At 45.6% G+C, this 12,928-nt stretch overlaps 1 protein-coding gene across 16 annotated transcripts in view; it reads right to left on the bottom strand.

The window, feature by feature from the left end:
• GNG7 (G protein subunit gamma 7) overlaps positions 1-11,716 on the bottom strand; it is a 131,729-nt gene extending 120,013 nt beyond the window's left edge. For 4 of the 16 annotated variants that reach the window (XM_024108129.2, XM_065578516.1, XM_065578518.1 and 1 more), the window contains exon 1: positions 11,438-11,716. The gene's annotated coding sequence lies outside the window, so the exon portion shown is untranslated. The remainder of the gene's footprint in view (positions 1-11,437) is intronic. The other 12 variants (XM_065578510.1, XM_065578511.1, XM_065578514.1 and 9 more) reach the window with 9 other exon arrangements.
• Positions 11,717-12,928: the final 1,212 nt, after the last annotated feature.

The following is a 12,928-nucleotide window of genomic DNA, read 5'->3' as shown; positions in this document are numbered from 1 at the left end:
CCAACTCCTAAAGAGGTCCAAAAGAAAAATCAGAACCACCTAATGACAAGGTCAAGAAAAAACTCAGCATATAAATTGCTTAGTACCTAAAGGAAGCTCTTTCTGAAATTACAGACATAATTCAATTTTGATTGTTATAGTACAAAAAAGAAAATACAAACTTGCCAGTTTTAGAAAGCTCTGGGGGGAAAGGCAAAATAAACCAGAATCCACAACAAAGACTGTTCTACCTCAAGGGTGTCAGGAGAAGGGAAACACCATGTTGCAATAAAATCTGGAATCCTAATTTTGTCCGAACATAGTAAACAGAATTAAAACCTGTTCCATCACAAGAGGAAGAGAAGCAATCAGCAACATTTATCGTCCAGCCATAAAGGTAAAAGAATGATTAAAAAAAAAAAAAAACTTTAAAAAATGATTACCCAGGTCCTCTCCCCAATCACACCCCCACCTCCAAAAAAACCCCTAAATCATAAAATTAAGCATCTACATGATGTACTTACCTATATGTGACAAGGGAACAGCTTTCCATTAAAGCAATGATACACGTGACTAACCACTTCCCTGCTTAGAAAGGGTTTGCAACACAGACAAAAGGCTGTGTTCATCAACCCTAGAATGTCTCCTTCCAAAAGACAGGAGGGAGTATAGTCTATCAGGGACAACATACTGTGATCATGAAGGAAAGGAAACCCTTGGGTATTTACTGCAGTCCTTCTGGCTGGACTGGTGTTTTCTGTTCCCGTTGACTACAGTAAAGCTTTAATGCTCCTTTTTGTTTCTTAACTCAAAGCAAATATTTCTGCTCTCACACCCTTACCTAATATATACATGAAGAACCAAAAAGGGTTCTTCTCACCCACCCTGCGTGTCTTTGCCATGAAGTAAAAGAATAAATAAGTCCAGTTACTATTTCACCAGCAGCTACCAACAGAATTGCCTTCCCCGGAAAAATAAAGGAATTACGGGACCTTTTGTACTTCTTCAGCCAGTGCAACAATGCACTTCTTTAAACATCTCATCTGCTTTTAATACATACTCTTGCTGCAGAGAACCATTAGTTTATTTTCATGCAAGGTTAGATCCAAGCCCCACCCTCCAAGACTTAGTTAAAAATCCAGTTACGTGGTGGATTTTGGTTATGATAAATGGCGATTAAGTGGAGAGCCCTGGTTTCAGCACATTAGTGCTGTAAAGTGCATTCTTGGAACCTGCCAGCTGCCTGACTTCCCAAACTAAATGGCAGTATCCTGCAAAGAATGCAACAACGCATGTTCTTAGAAATACATGAGACACTCTAGACTCTCCAAACTAATGGCATGGGGGCGAAAAGAAGTGTTCTATAGACAAACATTCTGCTGAAAGCATTGTGACTGCTCCAGACTAACAGGTTTTAGAGATTAAGCAATGGAGAGAGAGAGAGAGAGGGGCACTTGTCTCTGCAAAATAGCAGGTTATAGAAACTGCTTGCAAAGTGTTAAAAACAGTGCAACCGATTTGTAAACTGGAAGAGTGTGGAAAAAGCCAGAAGCCAACTGCCACTTAGGGGGTTTTGTTGTTTGGTTGGTTTTTTTTGTTCCAGGTCAGTCCAGGCTCCAACTTAATGTTTGACAGAAACTATCAAGAAACAATTTCTGAGCTATCTGAAATCAGAGCCAGTGGCTTTCCTATCCTAAAAAGAGACAGTACACCTCTACCTCAATATAACGCTGTCCTCGGGAGCAAAAAAAAAAAAAAAATCTTACTGTGTTATATTGAACTTGCTTTGATCCACCCGAGTGCACAGCCCCGCCCCCCCGGAGCGCTGCTTTACTGCGTTATATCCGAATTCGTGTTCTATCGGGTAGCGATATATCGAGGTAGCAGTGTATCAAGATTTTAAAAACTGAAGAAAGGGAGTAATTTAGACTTGAGTTACCACACACATACCCTAGACCAGAGGTTCTCAAACTGGGGGTCGAGACCCCTCAGGGGGTCACAAGGTTATTATATGGGGGGTCGTGAGCTGTCAGCCTCCATCCTAAACCCCGCTTTGCCGCCAGCATTTATAATGGTGTTAAATGTATAAAAAAGTGTTTTTAATTTATAAGGCGGGTCGCACTGCGAGGCTTGCTATGTGAAAGGGGTCACCAGTACAAAAGTTTGAGAACCACTGCTCTAGACAAAAAATAACTAAGAGTTTTAAGGATATAAACCCAACACATTAGATTATTGCAATTAAAAACTACTTGAAATCCAGAAATTTAGAATTAAGGTTCCATACTAAGTTAACCATAGTTCAGACCCTGAATCTTCACACCCTGTTCACGGCACAGTGACAGATTTCCTTACCCTCACTACACTTCTTCATAATGTTCAACATCCATTCTTCCCACTCAGCCTCCAATAACTTTTACATTACACAAGACAGATTTAGGCCTAGTCCACACTACACAGGCTTTGCCAGTATAGCTAATCAGCATGGCTATCGGCAGAGGCTGGTAGTGTAGACACAGCATGTGCTGATACAAGGAGTTTCTGCCATTATAGTAACACCACCTTCCCATACATATTAGTTATGCCAACAGAAGTTCTGTCAACATAGCTGCTTTTACAACTGGGGGGGTTTGCAGAAATACCTTTGTCAGCTGGGGGTATGCTTTTTTCACACCCGTTACCAATAGCTATACCTATAAATGTAGCGTAAACCTGGCCTTAAACAGGATACTAGAGAAGCTTCTGTCTGCATAGTTTACAGTATATGATTTCTATGCTCATTTCATCACGATTTCCAGGGCTACTTCTGTCCTTGTCGGTTAGCAACAGTTTAAGCAAGTTATAAGAAACTTCAACAAAACCAAACTGACAGAGTTCCAAAACCACGTGAATGAAATGAGATTCCAAACTATTGGACTTGTTTTCAGTTGTGGCCTCAATTTGCTACAGCTTTCCTTCCACACTTGACTCCATTGTCTTTCCTATTCCTTTTAGGCTAGCCCGCTCCAAAATTGCTCAAACATTATTCCTTTGGTTCAGCATGTTCTTCTGATCCCTACTTGCTTTTTGCCACCACTTCATTTAAATAAAAAAAAAAAAAAGAATATTTATAGAACACTTGTTTCCCCATTTCCAAGCAACATGGCTTTACTTCTCCTCAAGCAAAAAACATCCCCAGCGCCAAAAGATTTGTTCCACTTTTATTTCCTAGATCTAACAGGTACTGTACAATGGTTCCTTTTTATATATTACCTGCTGAAAACATGCCTTTTGTTTCAAGATTTAAAAGCCAATATTTTATAACAATAGGAAGCTATGGGTCAAGATTAACGGCATAACTCCACATATGATTCAATGATTGGAATGACGACAATGTTTAATCTGGATTAGCTGGCAATTAAATCAGTCTGATTGTATTAGCCGAACACAAAACTTTCTGTAGAATGCCCCCACAGGGGCTCAGTACATTCACAGGTCATAGGAAAAATGATTTGCCAACATTTTGTTCTAGATATCACAATAGGAAGTTCATAGTGTGAGGCTGGAGGAAAGGAGCGGTGATCCTCTTGAAAGATTGATCCTACCTCCACTGATCAGCCTCTTCAATGGAATCAACTTTTCCATTTAATGGAGTAGACAATTGCCCTTAAACATCCAAGCAATACTGCCTGCTTGAGTGGTTGATACCACAAAAGCAAAATGTTACCTTCTAAATGTAACAATGACAATACACCTTTAGCCTGATAGAACACGAATTCGGATATAACGTGGTAAAGCAGCACTCCAGGGGAGCAGGGCTGTGCACTCCGGCGGATCAAAGCAAGTTCGATATAACGCGGTTTCACCTATAACGCAGTAAGATTTTTTGGCTCCCGAGGACAGCGTTATATCGAGGTAGAGGTGTACTATCAGAGAAGTGATTGCATTCATTAACCTTAACTAAGGATTTTTTTATAAACTTCTACATTTCAATTCTGTAACTATTTGCCCTCAGAACTGTTCTTAAATAAAGAATTACATAGTAATCTTAAAGTTAACAGAATTTGTGTTTGGGAATATTCAAGTGGTGTACCACAGCTCTCCTTTTCAGTAATCCACTAACAGTCATGACCTACAGAGCAAAAACATCATTCTGTTGCCAGCCAAAACAGAAATTTCACCACCAGCACATTGCAGGGATCATGATATCACCCACCAAACTAGGAAGAAAAAACTACTTTCTGTAAAAGCAATTTCTGAATGACATCTGAAGAGAAACATTTGCCTGATTTTAGAGGAAAGGGTTAAAACACATGTGGGGAGGGGGGTGGAGGGAGAGAGACACGAGATGACAGAAAACACCCAAGGACTAAATTGTAAGAGCAAAGCAAGCAGAAATGGACAAAAATCCTGCCGGGCTTTGGGGAAAAAAAAAACCAAACAAACAAAAACCAACAACCTCAACTCTTCTATATGTTTAAAAATAGACCTTAAGCCCTCTGAATGGGATAAGCTGAAAAACCATTTGAAGAACTTTAATAGAACGCCAATTTCTCATGCTGATTGTTCCAGGAGGACTAATGGAAAGGAGAGGGGTGTCATGTCTCTACAGCGACCGGAGCGGGACTGGGCAAGGTACTGAGTATGATGAACAACATCCTGCAACTGTCATAGGCCCTGTATTCATGACACTAGCTTCAGGACTAAAAATGAAGGAAATCCTGCTTGCACTAAGACCTTTGGTTCAGTTACTGTCATATTCACACTAAAAAGGGTGGGTTATTTTCATAGAGTACACACTCACACAAATCCATTTTATACCTTTTTTCCTCCTACTATAGGAATAACAAAGTAAAGCAGTACATAGGTGACTCAGGAGTTCTCAGATTTTACACTTTTTAATATTTTAAACAAAAGTAATATTTCCAAGTACATGTCTGAAAAGCTTAAGATTTTGCAAACCAATATACAATAGGACAGGTCAGAATAAGGCAGAGACGCTTGTGTCTGTTGGAGTGTGTGGGGGAAGGGCAAATTATGTGACAGCATCTGCCTTAACTAAGTTTCCTGGTTTGTGTCTCAACACTAACAGTTTGCCTGAATTTCCTCTTTTTTTGTAAACAGTAGTTTTAAAAAGCTGTTCATAGAAAGTATTTTGAACAAGTTTAGTCCAAAGATAGTAATGAGTTATTGGAGCTATTTCAGTCAAACACATATTTAAGATCAGTGGCATACATGTAGCCCAATTCAGAAAAAAAAAAATCTGGTTTCCATGTTAAAAAACAAAAACACACTCCACACACGCTTTAAAAATTGCTTCCACTCTGCACAAGACATTTGTATTGAAGAAGGCCAACAGGCATTTCTAAGATTTCTATTTACTAAAATAAATCAGTGTAGTGAATATTCAACATTTTCAAAATTAAGCAGATTTTCTCTTGATTTTCCTGACCATTTGTAGTCTCTTCTCTTGACTTAAAATTAATTTTGATTCTAGTTGCAAAATACAGGTAATATTTTAAATAAGGCTAAACAAAGACACCCCTTTGCCATGATAATCTATCCCATAATACAAGAAGTTTAAATACTAGAAACCCCAAACACTCATGCATGAAAAAAAAGTTGCATAACTGGTGTATTTAAAGAAAATGCAACATATACATCAAGTTCATCAGTCTATTCTTGTATATTTTGTTAAGCTACTGTGATGAGATATACAAACCCCACACTGGTCAGGGACAGGTTAATGAGCGGCATGGAGCCCCCACCGCCCCACTACACCTGTGTTGGTCCTTAGACATGGAAGAAGGAGTTAAAAGGAGGGAGCACAGCTCAGTGGGGCCCTGACTGGGAAGGAGAGCAGACTGGCAGGCCCCACATTCAGAAAGAAGCCTGGGTGGGGCCGGGAGCTGCCTGCAGACTATAGACTGCCACTGCCTTCCTGAGGAAGGGTAGGTCAGACAGTTTGAGTTGTTACCAGGAACTGGCTGGTAGTCATTACGCCAAGCCACTGCAGCTGAGGACCACCTGAGAGGAAGGGGGTTGAAAGTTGAACCCACCAGGCCCAAAGATTCTCTTGGTTTGTTGGTCTTAGCCTTCTGGGGTACTGAAGTCCCCACATCAAAGCCACATCCATGACCAAAGTGTCCTGAAGACGCCATTGGGTAGGCAGAACTGCGGCGGTGCCACAGCTACCTATCTAGCTGAACCAGCGCCAATAGAAAGGTGGAATGCTCATGTGATAGCAATAAAACCTACAGCGCTGTAGGCTAGCCCGGAGTCAGTTGGGACAAGTTCTACCATCAGATATGCAATGCACATGCTACTCCCGCTGAAGTCGAAGAAGTTTCATGCATGAATCCAAGGGCAGAATTTGGCCCTTTGAATTTTATCTGTGTTGCAAAAGTTTGGGTAATTATTTTTTTTTTTTTTTAACAAGCTGAGGATACCAGCATGAAGACATGTGTTTAAAAATTATGCCCTCTTCAGCTTTGCTGGTGGTTCTCCAACAGGTTTAGTTTATTAACCAGGTGAGACCACAGAGCACTGTGGGAAGGAACATTACTTACATTTTTCTTAAATGTCATTCCCTCCCCCCTTTAATATCTTCTGACATTCTGCACATCAAACTAAGATCCATAAAGGAGGAGGAGAACATAACATCACCTTGGCAACATAGTGTTTATCACCTGTTAGGTCTCTTAACCTATCAGGAGGGTTACAAACCAGTCATACTAGCAATTTTCAAATTCAACACTTTCTGACAAAACTGGTCAGGGTACCACCCAAGTTAAAAAATGCATGTGGCTAAACACATTAGACAAGGCAAATGATAATTTAACACTTTACACTGCAAATCACTTGTTCAAACAGTAGCCAGTCAAGTCTCAACCCTTTTATCTGTTTTAGAGATGGGGAAACAGATCTTGTCCAGACAAAGGATTTCAAGCATTCATGGCTAGCCACCACTGTAGTTACACTGGTGCAAACCTCTAGCACTGACAGGCAAAACATGGACTGGAGCAAGCTGCGGTTTATAGCTTCTTATCCTAGGGATCCTAGCACCCTGTTTGAAACTCTGCAAGGGGTTCACTTTTCAGATCACTATCTTCTTAGCAGGGGGTCTAATAAAATTAAGTCCCCCTATAGCTCTTAAAGAGGAGTTGTCTTCCTACCCTTAGCTGCCCTAACCCCCAAATACCTCATCTGTTGTGGACTGTTTCTCTGCAATTCTTGCAACCATCATTTTTGGGCCATCCTCCCCCAGAGCCTGCCTTTTCCCAAGCAGCAATACAGTGAAGCTGTCATGCTTGTTTTTCAGCTTTATTGCTACCCCCAGGGTTCTGAATAGCAGCAGTGAAACTGATCAGTTGTTTCTACACAGCACCAGGGTCTGCAAATTCAGTAAGAGAGCACTACAAAGGCCATTTCTTCACAACTGAAAGGACAAGAAGGTATTCTTTTTAAATGGCAGCTAAAATTCTGCTTTTCTCCACCCCCTCCCAAACACGTCAGGGAAAACTTCCCACTAGTTACTGGTAAGTGGACAAGTGACTATTTCAAGCCTTGCACAAAGCATAAACTATTCTAATGACAACCAGTTAAGCCGAGGCATTTTGCCAGCACCAAGGCTCAACGGACCAGCCACTGTGCTAATGGGATGTCTTTCGGTATGAGGAATCATGATTCCCCCTATTACTAAAAGTGACAAATTCAGTTACGTGATTTTCATTTTACAAAGTAGTGGGCTACTTTCACCAGCAGTGGGGGGGGAAATGGCATTTAATACTTTCTGAAGGCCAGAGTGTCTGCTCAAGTTTGAGGAGAACAGTGTCTAGTAGTTGGAGCATGAGTTTGGGAGCCAGGAGCTAGAACTCCCCAAATTCTCATCAGTTCTGACACTATTTTCCCATATCTTTAGAACTTATCCAGCCCCCCATTATGGCAGTATCTAAGCACCTCATAATCTTTCCTGTATTTATCCTCAGTACCCCTGAGAGATAGTAACATTGCCCTATCTCCATTTTACAGATGAGCAACTATGACGCAGAGAGATTAAATGATTTGCCCAAGGTCACAGAAGAAGTCTGCGTAGGGTAGGGAACTGACCTTGGGTCTCCCAAGTCCCAAGCTAGCACCTAACCACTGCATCATCCCTTCTGCTTGTCCCAGACTAGAACAAGTAATAGTGTGCCTCGGTTTCCCCACCTCTATGTAAAACTCCCTCTATGTTGTGAGCATTTAGATAATACTTTTAAAATATTTTGAAGACAAAGTAATAATTATAAATACTACCTCAAGGGGGAAATAAGGAACATTACAAATGAAACATGTGAAGTACATTTAAAAACTGCTTCCTTTGGAAGTTGTAACATGTTACAACACTTGGAAGACCACAAACAAAAACGTGTTATTCTTGTTTGTTTTAGAGCTACAGAAAGCATGAGAGAAGCTTATACACAAAAAGCTATACTTAAATATTTAGCCAGTGTTATTTTGTGTAATATATTTCATACTGGCCATAAATACAGTTGAAGTAATCTAGGTAACACCGTGAAGTTAAACTGCAGCAGATTGTTTGCTTTATGAAGCTGTGCTGATTTAGGCCCCAATCCTATAAAAATATATACCCACATACTTGAAGCCAATGGGACTACACACAGTGCATAAAGTTAAGAATATGCTTTAAGTCTGCAGAATCAGAGTCTTAGTTCACTGCCATGCTGTTGTAAGACTAAGGATATTTTGAAAGCTAATATGCTTCAAAAGAAAACCAACACACGAACAGTTACTTGAAGGACCTCGAGTTCTCTTATAGAGTTGGACTCAGATTAAATATCAAGTTACTGCTTCCTGTGGGCTGTGAGGAAGTCAGCTCCTCTACTGGTAAAGTCACCAGAGTTGTATTTTTTAAATACCCACACCTATAAACAAATAGGTGTAGGTTGTCAGTTTCGCCAAGATCCATCCATCAAGTGCAATTCCACACGATTTTTTAAAAAGCTGTACTGATAGGGAATTTGAATAATTCAAAATCACTAATATAAAAAGATACAAAGAACAAAATAAATCTAACACTAGAATATAACCTAATTAGTTATTTTCCTCTGTTTTATTTTAAGATCACATCTGCTAGCAATGGTCTAGTACAAAAGTAAACACTAGTGTTTAGACCCTCCAAGACAGCCTAATGAAACAACTTTGAGAGGAAATCCACTGCCTCCAGAATGAGCCATAACACCCCCTCACCCACAAACTCTTCCCTTCCTAATCCCTCCTGCTCCTCCAGAACACTTGCCAGTATTTGGCTTCCCCATTCTATACCACCTCAGCCTGAAATTCAACAAGGAGATGGAGAAAGAATTTCCCTCCCTTGCTGCCTGCAACACCCACACTACCTGCCTAGCCCCTCCCCACCTCAAAAAAAAAAAATGAAAAACTTTGATCACAATTATTCCTACCTAAACTAGCCTGTGACTTACAATCCATCTCACACCACGCCAAAATACTCCCCAAAAGAACAAGAAAGCTACCTTCAACCAGCCATCAACTCCTTGCCAGTGATATACCCCACCCACATCTTTAACAGTTCCCCAATACTCCACTTACTACCTTCCAACCCTCCAACTACTCCTAGAATATCCTGACATTTATGTCTCACACACACTAACCATGTATATTTATATGCATGTTACCAGTCCCACATACAACTCATATTACCCCCATGCTTTCCAGCTGTCCCCCATAGCCATGTTATATCCCCAAGTTCCCGCTCCCCAGTTATCCAAAAAACAGTCCTATCCAACTCCCCACATTCCTCCATTAATTACCCCAACATTCCTCTTTATTTCCCTCACGCCACATACCTATTGTGGTATTACCCCAGAACACCCACATGCTCCTCTATTACCCCAAACTCACCCATCCACATGCCAATATGCCCCTCATTAGCCTCCACTCCCCAACCACATGCCCCTTTATTCCCCCAGTATCCTCACAAGCCCCCTATTCCTCCATTCTCCCCGATAGATATACCCTTATTATCCAGTACCCCCTTATTCCCCCCCACTCATTACCCCAGGACTTCCACATGTCCCCTTATCCCCTACATGCCAATCCCCTTATTACCCCACTACCCCTTGTTACCCTCTTATCCCCCCAGTGTCCACACATGCCATTACCCCTTAACCCCCAACCTTCCCATCATTCCCCCCCCTGCTCCCCATCCCCCCATCACTCCCCCATCCCCCTCACTTCCCCCCCACTCCCACCCACCGCACTCTTCTCCCCCCACTCCCCGTACCCCTCATCCCCCCACTCCACCCCCCCATGCCCCCACTCCCCATACCCCTCATCCCCCCACTCCCCATACCCCTCATCCCCCCACTCCACCCCCCCATGCCCCCACTCCCCGTACCCCTCATCCCCCCACTCCACCCCCCATGCCCCCACTCCCCATACCCCTCATCCCCCCACTCCCCGTACCCCCCATGCCCCCACTCCCCATACCCCTCATCCCCCCACTCCACCCCCCCATGCCCCCACTCCCCGTACCCCTCATCCCCCCACTCCACCCCCCCATACCCCCCACTCCCCGTACCCCTCATCCCCCCACTCCACCCCCCCATGCCCCCACTCCCCGTACCCCCCATACCCCCACTCCACCCCCCCATGCCCCCACTCCACCCCCCCATGCCCCCACACCCCTCATCCCCCCACTCCACCCCCATATCCCCACACCCCTCATCCCCCCACTCCACCCCCATATCCCCACACCCCTCATCCCCCCACTCCACCCCCCCATGCCCCCGCTCCCCGTACCCCTCATCCCCCCACTCCACCCCCCCATGCCCCCACTCCCCATACCCCTCATCCCCCCACTCCCCATACCCCTCATCCCCCCACTCCACCCCCCCATGCCCCCACTCCCCATACCCCTCATCCCCCCACTCCCCATACCCCTCATCCCCCCACTCCACCCCCCCATGCCCCCACTCCCCGTACCCCCCATGCCCCCACTCCACCCCCATATCCCCACACCCCTCATCCCCCCACTCCACCCCCATATCCCCACACCCCTCATCCCCCCACTCCACCCCCCGTACCCCCGCTCCCCGTACCCCTCATCCCCCCATGCCCCCACTCCCCATACCCCTCATCCCCCCACTCCACCCCCCCATGCCCCCGCTCCCCGTACCCCTCATCCCCCACTCCCACCCCCCCCATGCCCCCACTCCACCCCCTCATCCCCCCACTCCCCCCCCCCCATACCCCCACTCCCACCCCCTCTCCCCCCGCCCCTTACGCCCCCATACGCCCGCCCCTCTTCCGGCCCGGCCGGGCCCCGAGGGGGTCCCTGGGGCGGGGGCTCCGCCAGGCCGCGGCCTGCGCCGGGGTTTCCCGTCGCTCCCTTCCCGGGCTGGGCGAGAACCCCCCGCCCTCCTCCCGCTCGCCCCCGGCCCGGGGCCCGGCCCCTCCTCACCCTCCGCAGGGCGCGGGGCACCGAGGGGGCGGAGGAGGGGAGCCCGCCGCCGCGGCCGCCTCAGACACCAACCTCCGCCGCGCAACCCAACCTGCTGCCGAGCCCCAGCCGGGGACGGGGGGGGCCCCCACGGCGTGACTGACGGCACGGGAGGGCCAATCGGCGTCCAGCACCCCAATAAGGAAGGCGGGGCCCAGCACAGCCGCCGGGTTAGGCTGCCACCTTCTTAGCGGGGCCTCCAAGTAACGGGGAGCAAGAGAGGAGGGGCCGGTAGGCGGGCCAGGGAGTGACAAGGGAACGAGCCAATCAGAGCAGAAGGAGCCAAAAGAAGGCGGGGCATTCAAATGAAGTTCATCAATATTGATAAGCAATGTGGTCGGGGGGGGGGGAGGTGATAATTGCACTGGGGTTTTTGCTGGGGTTTTATTTACATTTATTTAAATGAGCCACTGCGTGAGCCCTGTTGTTTCATTCCTTGTTAAGTGTGCATGCAATTAACATCTGGCTTGAGCTGTGAAGCAGGCGCCTCCCACACATCTGGGTTTATTAATCACTGGGATCATTTGTGTCTTATTCGCTCCACTAGCCCTCCCTGAGGGGCCCCAGCCTCTGCAAACCAGGGGCCAAGGGCTCTCAAACAGGCCCCCCAGCACTGCCCAAATCCACATCACTGCGTCTGCACTGGGGCTTTGGCCGGTATAGAAATGCCCCTCGCCCACCCAGCCACCCCAAACTGGCCTTATCACTCTAGGCGCAGCCCTGGCCCAAAGCACGCTGCCTCGTTAACCACAAGCAAGGCGATCAGAACTGAGCTGTCTTTAGGGTGACCAGATATCCTGATTTTATAGGGACAGTCCTGATATTTGGGGCTTTTATTTATATGGGCTCCTATTACTCCCCACCCCCCTGTCCTGATTTTTCTCACTTGCTATCTGGTCACCCTAGCTGTGTTAGACTAGAAATAAATCAATTGGGCCATTAAAAAAATATCCAGCCATGAAAACAAAATCTACATTCACCTTTATTTCATTGTCCATCTTCCATGCTATCTGTGTTCCCAAATCCTTTCCAGAGTGAAGCAATGCAGGTAGAGCGCTAATGAGTGACAGCAGAGGGAAAAGAGGTAGCAAGAGCTTGAGAAAGAGAGAGGGCACACATGCCATCTGAGCTTTGGAGTCAGATGGAGAGTAAATGAGGTGGAGGTACCCCAAATCTATCCCAGATGTCAGAAGCTGCAGAGGAGGAGGCCCTTGCACCGGCAGTGACAAGATTGTGCCAAAGGAATGCAGGTGTGTTAGTCCATGAACCAATCTTCTCCTTGTGGTGCCTGTTCAGGAGAAAACCATCTAGCCCTTGACAAGAGTACAGATTAGAAAGCTTAGGTTAGTGTAGTGCAGCCCCTTGCTCTCTAATGTGCTCATTGGTGCCTCTAGTGGTCCCTTCGCTGAAAACAGAGCTCATTTAGAAAGCCTGCGTTGAACATTTCATTGT

Source organism: Chrysemys picta, chromosome 25, assembly GCF_011386835.1.
Source record: "Chrysemys picta bellii isolate R12L10 chromosome 25, ASM1138683v2, whole genome shotgun sequence".
In the NCBI taxonomy this organism is placed as follows: Eukaryota; Metazoa; Chordata; order Testudines; family Emydidae; genus Chrysemys; species Chrysemys picta.
This window is presented reverse-complemented; position numbering and strand designations above follow the sequence as displayed.